This window comes from Carcharodon carcharias, chromosome 17 (assembly GCF_017639515.1).
Source record: "Carcharodon carcharias isolate sCarCar2 chromosome 17, sCarCar2.pri, whole genome shotgun sequence".
In the NCBI taxonomy this organism is placed as follows: Eukaryota; Metazoa; Chordata; class Chondrichthyes; order Lamniformes; family Lamnidae; genus Carcharodon; species Carcharodon carcharias.
Window position 1 is genome coordinate 55,004,617 of NC_054483.1, and position 11,757 is coordinate 55,016,373.

Here is an 11,757-nt window from a genome sequence, read left to right on the forward strand (position 1 = left end):
ATTCATAGCTATAGGGGGCATGGCATTCAAATATCTCACGAATTATTGTTTCTAAAAGTTTCCACAACACTGCCAAAGCAATATCTGCTGGGTGTAAAATGGAGGAAATGGATTGCCTCATATATGGCTAAGCATGGAAGAGGAAAGACTTGACTATAACAAAGAGATTTTCCAGCAATGAAAAGCCAATATAACAATCATTATTGCACAATCCATATGTAGTCACTGTTAATATCTTGGTAACAAAACCATGGGCACTATTCAGCCCAATTTTGAAGCCTAAGATTCTATAAGTGTTTTAAAGGCTATGAACAAATTTAGGGAGTGCTGAATGTCCTCAGCTTCTGCAAAGCTTAACTGTGGTGTGAGTTTGGCAGACACCATGTTTTGCCATGTAAATGGGGTGGCTGCTGAAGTTACACAAAATAGCAGAAGATGTTCCAAGGAAACTCATCCACTTAGTATTGCAAGAATTAAGTTGCAGCTTTTGACAGTGTATGTGGAAATTGTCATTTTAGTGGAGATAAATAAAAGTGTATCTCCAGAGAAATGGAAGTCAATCGTTTCTTATTCTTATTTTTTATTGGAAATGAACATCATTTTAGGAAACAATATAAATGTAAATCAGATATTAGATAATCTGCATTCCATTTTTGTATTGCATAACAAGCAGTGAGGAAGCACTGGAACTCAGGCATTTGAAAAGACTAGCTCTAATCTAATCAAAATATTGACTAAACTGAAACATCTTGGGCTCAGATGTGGCTTTTGTGGTGCCACTGGACTTGGTGCTGTGGAAGTCTAGCATTCTTTGCTGCGAACTGCACAGGCAGTTACAAGTGGTGCAGTAGGTGTAGCACATCGTCATCGTACTTGCCCAGGCATTACCTATATGCGCTAGAAGCAACTGACTCTGTGCAATTTTAACATCACAAGGCCCTACCACCTGATGTGACACCCATCTACCAAATTTGGATAATACAGGTTCATTGCATGCATGCATATGTCATTTCACAAAGTTTAAGCGTTCAGCTGCAAGATACGCCCTGCATCAGTACTATTTAAAGGATCAATCACTGACTTTCAGGTGAAGTGCTTTTGACTTACTTTTGCTTAGGCTGAGTTTGTGGAAGTACAGTGCTGGGTTTTTTAGCATTGGTTCCTATAGTCAAGGAGAACAGAGCAATACCTGAGCCAGCTATTGGGGTAATTGTTGCAGTGCTTCATGACTTGCAACATTACCAGGACAGAGGATGCAGAGGAACAACTCTAGGAATAGGCTGAAGGTAGAGGACTCTTCACATAAGGCTTTACCCATGAAGGTTTTCAAAGAACACTTCTGCTACCTTCACCTGACCTAAGAGCAACATCTGAGATGTGCAGGTTCAACACGGAGATGCGACACCTCTTGCAACCAAGCCTGGAACTTCAAACAGGGCAAAGACTGCAATGCCAATGGGCATGAAGGTCACCATCGCCCTCAGCTTTTATGCCTCCAAGTTCTTACAGGTGGGATCTGGGATGTGACAAGAGACCATACATGCCATATTAGGGGACTCATCATTTCCCCACTCAGGAAGGATAAGCAAGATGAGAGGCTCCATGGCTTCATCAGGATAGCAGGATTTCAAATTGAGCAACTCACCATCGACTGTATCCATGTATCTCTACAAGCTTGCCACGTCAGTGGTATAACTACAGGAACCACAAAAGCTTCCATTCAGTAAATACTAGGTTGGTGTGGACTTCAATTTGGTGAATGCCTGTTATCCTGGCAGCAGTCACGATACATTTATCCTGCATCACTCGACCATCCTAGAGGAACCTGAGGCTGGCTATTCCAGGTCACAAGGGCTACCCCCTCTACAAATGGATGATCCCCCTTTCCGCCATCCTACCATACAAACTGAATGGGCCTTTGACAGCCATGGAGTCAATCGGAACATTGTAGAGCAGGCAATCGGCCCCCTCAAACAACAGTTCTGTCACCTAGGCAGTTTGGGGCGATAACAGCAGTACAGCCCAGAAGGAGCTTCAAAGTTTATGGTGGTCTGCTACATCCTCCGCAGCCTTGTAATTATGAGGTCGCGACAATTACTTCCTTTGATCTGGAGACCATCTTGAGGAGAAGAATGAGAAAGTGAAGAGGGAGGAACAGGAGGAGCTTCCTGCACCCCCGGTAACTTGATGGCAGTAAAGAGCGGATTGTGAGGCTCGACTTCTCAAGACAACTTCCTCAGGTCAGTGTGTACCCATCATTCTCCACTGTCACATCCATCTAAGATACCCCTTTACAGCATCCCCTTGGCCACCATCCAGCCATTAAAAACCACCACCAGAAATCTTTCCATAACATCTCTATCCAATAACCCATTAAACATACAAATAGAAATAAAATATTTGCCCTTGTGAATTCACTTTGCACCTACCTGGTGCTGCTGTGCACTGCTACCCCTGAGGCTGCTGACCTTCAATGAGGGAGTCTGCAGATGGCCTTCCAGGATACCTTGGAGTATTGTTAGGCCTTGGGTGCCCAGCTTCAGACTGCACCACTTCAGCATGAGTGGCAACAGTCTGGGCTGGTTGGCTGACAGGCAGTAGCAAGGTGGGCTGGGGGGGGCTGGAAAATCCCGGCCAGACTCTTCCCCACTCCTTGACAGTGACTGATCGCTCTGCGGAAGACCTGCCATTGCACCAAGCAACCCGGTGCGCATCACAGGTCATTAGCTTTCTCCTGTATGCTATCCCATCAAAGTCTGAGTCCCCTGCAGCCCTCTGGTGAGATGGAACATGAGCCCTTTGACCTGGGTGCAGTCTACTCATATGAAGTGACTCACCATGTGCTGATCCCGGCTCTGTATTAACCTCTAGCTTTGCACAGTGCCATTATCTGACCTGGTGGCTGTGATGGTCAGATCAAGTTGTGCTGCCCCATCAGTTGTGCGGGCTTGCTCTTTCTCCTCTTGACAGACCTGGGTTTGCTGAATGCATAGAAGCAGGAGCATTGGCGTCAGGCAGAAGATAGGTGGCAAATTGTAAATGGGATTTCCACCACACTTCCGATGATGTGGAGTGGGAGCAGCTCCAAGTGAATTTGTAGCTGTTGTGTCGAACGCTGGAATATTAAATTCTGTTTATTCATTTTATTTGCTCTCAAACACAATAACATTTATTGTGCATTCTGAGTTTGTGCAGCTGAGTGGCTTGCTAGGCCATGTCAAATAGTCTTTAGAGTCCAGTACATTATCCAGTTTAGAATCATGTATTGACCATTTAAGTAGTTTTATTCTAGATTGCTCTTTGTCCTTCCCCATAACTAATCAAAGCCTTACGACACTATGATCATGATTCCCAAGATGCTCCCCAATAGTGGCATTCTCCAATGGATCCATTTCATTTCCCAGGACAACAACGCCTCCTCCCTCTCTGGACAAGAAACATATTGATCAAGAAAATTCTCCTGAACACACTTCACAAGTTCCACCTCTCTCTGCCCTCAGCACAATCACTGCCCCATTCATTATTGGGTAACTAAAAACTCCCATTATGACTACTTCATAGTTCTTACAACACTAGGTAATTATTTTCAAATCTCCTCCTATTTCTCCTTTCCCACCATTTGATGGCCTATAAAATACAGTAAATAGTATGATAGCTCCTATGATAAGACCAGCCAAGTAGATTCTGGGAGGAATTGTCCCAGATTTGCATGAAGAACAGCGCCAGACAGGATAAAGGACATTTTAGCTGCTGGCCGTAATGGCGGCTTTTCAGGCCATATCATCCCAATCCCGCCTCATTAATATTGCATTTCCGGGAAACACAATGTTTCGATGGCGGGTGGGCTCTCATTAGCCCCCCACACCATTGCCTTGCTGCTTCATCATACTGGGCGCCATACTTAAAGTGCAGCCATGCAAACACCTCTCAGTGCGTACAGATAAGCACTACTGCAAAGAAGGCATGGCCCAGAAAGGCAAGAAGAATGTAGGCCCCCGGTTTAATTATGCATCCCTCGAGCACCCTTTGGATGCAGTGGAGGCACGCTGTGATGTCCTCTGGCCGCAAGCATACTTATCGGGCAGAAGTTTGCCCTCGGATGGTGGGCGGGCCCCATCGGCTCGGTGGCGGGCAGACAGCCAACACCCGTCACCGAAACGGGGCCCGCCGCCATTTTGAGTGGGCGGGCCAATCAAGGCCCGCCCAGTGGCCTGCCCGACAGGAAGCGCTATGTGCTTCCTGTGCAGGGGGGGGGGGGAATCTCCAGCTGTCAAAGTGCGCTCTTTCGTGCATGAGCGCAAAAGAGCGCACTGCTCCCTGAGGCAAGGTCCTGGCTCAGGGAGATTAATGACAGGTAAGAAAAGTCAAAAAATAGAAACATTAAAAAATTATTAACATGTCCCCCTTGTGTGACAATGTCACACGAGATGGGACATGTTAATAAAAATGACAGAAACTTTATTAGACTTTTTAAAAACGGACATGAAACCTCATCCCGTCAATGGATGAGGTTTCATGTATTATCAGAAGCCTGCTGGGGCTCCTGGCCTGCCCGGCAGTTTTAAGGTTGGATGGACAGGTCTTTAATTATCTTAATTAGCCTTTCAATGGCCTCAATTGGCCATTGACAGGTTGGCGGGCGGACAGCTGATTTCGCTGTCCACCCGCCTTCCTAAAAATTTAAAGGGACCGGGATAACATTGGGGGTTCCTCCCAACGTCATCCCGTGTCATTTTCCCGTCAGCGAACAGGCCCCCAAATCACTGACAGGAAATTTCAGGCCATCATCTGGCCTGGCAGATGTCCTGCTTACATTCTCCATCGCTATTCATGCAGGACAAGCTGGCACATAACAAGGAGAGGTCGCAGACTGGTGGAGGAATGCCTGAAATCAAGGTCCTCATGGACTTTGCAAATAGAGCCATCCAGTGAGCCAGCGAGAATCTGGACCATTCCTGTGCTGACAGTGAGGTCAGCAATGTTCTACCAAGTGAGGATCCAGCAGTGCAACATCCATCAGACAACCATGATGTGAGTGATGTGTCCTGTTTCATAGGCCACTGCCATGCACTAAATATCTCCCCTTGCTTTGCAAGGGCTTCTGCCGGAGTCACCTATGTGGATGGCCCCAGGGTGTGCACCAGCTGACCCTTCTCTCTATGGGTGCCTGAGGGCTCCTGGCTAAATCCTTGAGGAGGAGGGATAGTATAATAGCTCCTCTATTGTGTTTAAGACCAATCAAATAAATTCTGGGAGGAATTGCGCTGATTTGCACTAAGTGCCGTGGCAGGCGGGAAAAAGCACATTTTACCCACTGGCCGCAATGGTGGCTTTTCACGCTGTATCGTCCCAATCCCGCCTCATTAATAATGCATTCCCAGGAAAGAGGCTGTTTCGATGGCGGGCGGGCTCTCATTTTCCCCCCCACACCAATCCCGCTGGAACTGAATGTCTATTAGGGCCTCTGCTGCGTCACCATGACAGGAGCCTTATCACAGAGGGAATGTGCGCTGCCATCAGCCAAACTGGAGTCAAATGTTCACAGATGCAATGTGACGATCTATGGTGTCTCCTCTCTGCATGTCATCATCATCCTCCACAAAACTAGCAGCTATGAGGGCCTCCTGAGTGCGCCTGCCTCGTATGGCCAGTGCGATGGCCTCCTCACCACCATCATCATTGCCTTCGAAGACCTCCTCATCCTGATCCCCATCGACGTCCTCCTCATCAGAGGAGAGACCGAGTTCCTGCATCTCCTCCTCAGCCAGCTCCTCTCCCAGTTGCAGCGCCAGGTTGTAAAGAGCGCAGCAGGCAAATGCGATGCATGGCACCTTCTGTGGTCTATATTGCAGGGCTCCACCACCGGTTCAGGCACCGGAACCCCATTTTCAGCATCCCAAAGCTTTGCTCCACCAAGGTACGAGTTGCAGCACAAGCCTCGTGGTACCTTCTCTCTGCTGCACTCTGAGACCCTACGTGGGTGTTCTTTTTAATTCATTTATGGGATGTGGGCATCGCTGGCTAGGCTAGCATTTATTGCCCATCCCTAATAGCCTTAATAGAAGGTGGTGGTGAGCTGCCTTCTTGAACCACTGCAGTCCATGTGGTGTAGGTACACCCACAGTACAGTTAAGGAGGTAGTTCCAGGGTTTTAACCCAGTGACAGTGAAGGAACAGTGATATATTTCCAAGTCAGGATGGTGAGTGGTTTGGAGGGGAACTTCCAGGTGTCTTCCCCACCAGTATCCATCACATGTTGGTGAGTGTTGGTCATGAACCTTGGTCTATTTCCTGATGGCTTGAACCCATGGTGAGGGCTGAGGAGGCAGTCTCCAGAGGAGATGAGGCCAGATAGACATATGAGGGTATGTGTGTGAGAATGGGTGGTGCTGTCCCTTGAGCAAGCAGTGAGTGAGATGCCAGTGAATGTGTGATGGTGGTAGCAGGGTGGTAGACCTACAACACATAATGGAGGGTAACCTCAATATGAAGGCGGGACTTTGTCTCCACAATGACAGTGCAGTCATCACTCTTACCGATACTGTCATGGACAGATGCATCTGCAGCAGGCAGACTAGTGAGGATGAGGTCAAGTACGTTTTTCCCTCTTGTTGGTTCCCTCACCACCTGCCGTACACCCAAGTTGGGATTTTCCATGCCTGCCGGTGTTAGGTGTGTTTGGTGGTGTGAGCGGGCAATATGGAGAGAAGGCCAAAAATCGATTTCACAACATCATGAAACCAGTTTGTGATCGTCCGCTCCGCCCACCAATGGCAGGCCACATTCCCCACCATCGGACATCGGGAACCTCATTGTAATGCATCAGCATGTCATTGTAAGGCCAGCTGCTGGACTCACCACACACCCCCCCCACCGTTGGATCGTCCGTTCACATTGGCAGGAAAACACGCCGCGTGTTTCACAACAGCATTTACAAGGCAGGCACCTGGCAGGCTGCACTTTGCTCAGGACTTCAAGGTTTGTTTGCCTATCTTGCTTCGGTCAGCACTTGCAGTCATCAGTGGCAGGCTTCACAGACAGCACTACATCACTTTTAAGGGGGCTCACGGGTAGGTCTCTACCTACCAGATCAGCCATATGTGGGCAACTTTTCAGTGGCTGCAGGGATAGGGCTTGCTCGGGGAAGGGGGAGAAGTTGCCTCCGGCAAGAGAAGAGGCTGCAGGACGAGAGCTGTACTGAGGAAGGAGGGTTTGTGTGGAGGCACATGCTGATCTGTGCAAGTCGCCTCAAGATGGTGAGGGCTGAGGAAGCAGTCTCCAGAGGAGATGAGGCCAGATGGACATGTGAGGGCATATGAGAGAGAGAGTGAGTAGTGATGTCCCTTGAACTGCCAATAAGTGAGATGCCACTGATTGTGTGATGGGCTTGAGCCTGTGAGTTTAGAGTGATAAGATGGTTGCCATACCTTGGCTGCACAGGTGAGATCATTCATCCTCTTTCTGCATTGTATGGCCAACCTCTTCTGTGCAGCATTGACACTGATCACCACTGCCATCGCCTACAAAGCCGGAGTGGTAATGTAGCTGCACCTCCATCAGCCAAAGTGGGGGTAGAGGACATCACAGTGGGACTCCACAGCGTCCAAAAGGCGCTCAAGGGCTGCATTATTCTTGCCTTTCGGGGCCATGTCTTCTTTGCTGCAGTCCTGGGCTGGAAGCACTCACTGCATCTGTATTTTATATGTGGTGCCTGGCATGACGAAATAGCGAAGTGATGGTATGGCGGGCGAATAAGAGCACCCCCCCCCCCACTCCATGGCACTAGCATGTTCCCGGAATGAATAAGTAATGTGGTGGGTTTGGGTCGATACAGTGTGAAAACCCGCCATCGTGGCCAGCAGGTAAAACTTTGTTTAGCACAAATCTGGGATGATTCCACCCCCGAGTCTAGCAGCTATGTCCTTTAGGACTCAGCAGTTCAGTCTGCAGTGGTACTACCAAGCCACTCTTGGTGATGGACATTGAAGTCTGCGCCCTTGCCTCAGAGCTTCCTCAAATGGTGTTCAACATGGAGGAGCACTGATTCATTAGCTGAGGGAGGGCAGTACATTGTAATCAGCAGGAGGTTTCCTTGCCCAGGTTTGACCTGATGCCATGAGACTCCAGGTCGATGTTGAGCGTTCCCTGAGCAACTCCCTCCCAGCTATATACCACTGTGCCGCCATCTCTGCTGGACCTGTCCTGCCGATATGGCAGGACATACCCAGGGACGGTGATGGTGTTGTCTAGGACATTACCTGTAAGGTATGATTCCATGAGTATGACTATGTCCAGGCTGTTATTTGACTAGTCTGTGAGACAGCTCTCTGAATTTTGGTACAAGCCCTCAGATGTTAGTAAGGAGGGTTTCCCTAAAGGACAATAGTGAACCAGATGTGTTTTTACAACAATTGACAATAGTTTCATGGTTATCATTAGACTTTTAATTCCAGATTTTTATTGGAATCAAACTCCGCCATCTGCCGTGTTGGGAGTCGAACCCGGTTCCCAGTGATAATGTCACTAGGCCACCGCCTCCACTTGTCATCAGCCATGTCCTCTGTGGGTAGCCCTTGACCTTGAGAAACCATCCCTTAGCCTCTCTGGACTCAGGAAGATATCAGGGATCTGAAACCGAGTGAGAATGTAGGAGTCATGGACACTCCCTGAAAACCGTGCAGGGACTTGCAGAATGCATTTGTGGTGGTCATACACCAGCTGAACATCAGTGAATGGAAGCTCTTGCAGTTGACATAGTTGACTGCTTGTTGCGACAGAGATCTGAGCAAGTGCACTTGATAGCATCCTGCACCTGTAGGAAACGCGGGATCTGGGCAAATCCCATCGCTGTTACATCCAGGGTGAAATGCACAAAGCTGTGTGCCTTCGTGAAGATGGCAGCCATGACCTCACGGACCCATTTTTGGGTGAAGGCTTGCAATGTCCCACAGACGTCACATGTGGAGCCCTGAAAGGAGCCACTGATGTAAAATGTACCACCCCTTCTTCCTGAGGATTCTGCTCCTCCCTCTGCCCAGCCCAGCTGCTACATCGCACTCTTCTCTTTTATCTCCGCTCTTTGTACGGCATGAGGCATACAACTAGGGCACCAGGCTCCATGCTGCTGATGTACTCCTCCTGCAGGATCAAAGAGAGAGATGCATGGGTTTGCTTGGGTGTTCAAAGAACCTCTCTTGGTTAAGTCTGAAGGCCCCTTAATGCATCCCAGTGAGTGCTGTCACTGCTTCGTGGCTGCCCGAGACCCCACCCACATCCACCCCACTCCACCTGATCTATTGGCAGCAGCTTTGGCCACTGGACTGCATGCTGTGCTCTCAGCTCAGGTCATTCTCCTAACCCACGCTGCAAGGCTGCACTGTTAGCTTGAACCTTGGGGGAGACTGGTCCAAACCGGATGATGACATTGCAAGGGGTTATGAGTGCCTCCAGCAGTGACTGCTCCATGGCCAGCTTCAGCGAGGAGATTGTACAACTTGCTCAGTCATTCAATTCTTCTGTAGTCCACTAAATCGCTCATTAATTTGCAGTCTGTGCCCGAGGGGTGAAAATTTCAGGAGCATTTGGTAGCAATTTCATGCCTCTGCATTTATAGGGTGTGCAGATAAGCTAGAGGCTCAACTTCAAACATATCAATGTGGTTGCATCTGAACTGTCTCAGCTGCAGAGGAATGGTCACTTTATACAAGGTTTCCCTAATGTGCAGCCACTTCCGACCCCCACCCCGCACATGCTTGTGCACAACCATCAAACACTGTGCAGCCCTTGCCCTCCCCAATTCATCTCAACTCCAGTGCAGCCCTTGCCCACCCCCCCATTTCCAAGTCACCTCATCCACAGGGCAGCCCCTACCGCGGAACCATGCTGTCAGCCAGCCAGGAAAAAAGCGACTTGCCTGTGCCCTCACCTGAATGCACGGTGCCCCAACCTTTTAAGTCCAACAGGCAACCCTGGCAAGCACTGAACAATGTTACTGTGTACTGACCTCCGAGTTCCCCTCAAAGTGCACCCCAACATAAGCACACCTTATATGTGCTGTTGTGAATGCATGACAACATGCTCGGATGATCCAGTCTGGGGGGATGATTCCAGCGAGCTGAGCTTATAATGATATACAGATCTATCAGAATGAGTTTCCTGATGTACCACGGTGGGAAACGTGGGCTGCCATTGACAAGAGGAATGGGCGATTACAAACTGCTTTCACAATGTCGTTAATTCAATTTTTGGTCTTCGTGCCACATTGTCCACTCACACTGCCAAGCATGCCCGATGCCAATGGGCAAGGAAAATTCCACCCTCTCTCTTTGATTCCTCAAAGACATTCTTTCTTTCAAGCATTTTAATATTTTACTTAATCAAAACTGCTACCCTCCTCCTCTTTCACTTCCCTATCTTTCCAAAGCATCATGCACAAGGAATATCAAGCAATGAATGCACATTGCTATTAACATGCAAATTGTCCAACAATTTATAGTGATGAAGAGAAACTCCCTGAATTGCAAATTACTGCAAGTTGTTGACCAATTTGTGCCAGTCAACTGTTAACTTTGCAAAAACATCATCTCTCCCTTAACCAGCCCTTGATCTTTATGAAGTTGCTACATTTGCACGTTAATTGCCTGTCAGATTTGACAGAAAATTAAGTCTGGTAATTAATTGCATAAGTACCATTTTAATGATGCAATAATTGTTAATGAATTCCAATCAACCTTTCTTGCCCAAAACGTGGAGTGTCAACCCCTGTGCATATAGGCTAGATTATTTAACTAACCAAATTTAAATTCCCCTGTTGCATTAATTACATGTAAACTGGGTATTTAATTGTATTCACATGGTGGACACTAAATGAGGATTCACCTCTGATCATGGGAGCAGGTTGGAATTGTGATTGTCTATTTTTGAATTGTAAATCAGGGGAGAACGTGAACGCAGTCCCCCACTACCACAAATTTTGCAGTTGAGTATCCCGCATTTGGGGACATCGCAGGCGTCAGCACACCCGAAGTGCAATGGGCTAGCCTTGTCCTGGGAGAACCTCCTTCATGATCAAGGTCTCTGCATTATGTACAACGTATACCTCCATAAATGAAAGCTTCTAAATGTATAAAGATTTGGCTCCAGTGTTCTATTCTTCACTGCCTGGCTATCTGAGCTTTAACAGCAGGCATGGTGGGATTTAAACTCTCATCTCTGGATCATGGGCCCAGGTTTATAGTGATTACTTACTAGTCCAGTAACATAACCACTATGCTACTGTACTCTCAATCTGAAGCCACTCCTCCATTCTCACATTCCTAGCCACACACTAGTCTGCCATATCCTCCTTATACACGGAGGTGATGCCAGAGGACTGGAGAGCTGCAGGTGTTACACCCTTGTTCAAAAAATGTTCTAAGAATAAACCCAGTAACTAAGGTCAATCAGTTTAACCTCAGTGGTGGAAAAAATTTCAGAAATATAATTCGGGACAAAATTAAGTTATTTAGGCAAATATGGACTAATTAATAAATGCCGGACTGGCTTTGTTAAGGGCAAATCGTATGCAACTAACTTGCTTAAGATTTGTAATGAGGTAACAAGAGAGGGTTGATGAATGTCATGTGTTGATGTGATATTGGCTCCAAAAGGCGTTTAACAATGTGTCACATTACGGGCTTGTCATCAAAGTTGAAGCTGATGGAATAGAAGTAACCGTGGCAGCATGGATATGAAGTTCACTGACTGACAGGAAAAAGA

At 47.7% G+C, this 11,757-nt stretch overlaps 1 non-coding gene across 1 annotated transcript; it reads right to left on the reverse strand.

Annotated features, from left to right (window-relative positions):
• Nucleotides 1-10,932: 10,932 nt before the first annotated feature.
• On the reverse strand, nucleotides 10,933-11,089 carry LOC121290253. Its single transcript, XR_005945734.1, has one exon. It is a non-coding gene; the product is annotated as a U1 spliceosomal RNA (small nuclear RNA).
• Nucleotides 11,090-11,757: the final 668 nt, after the last annotated feature.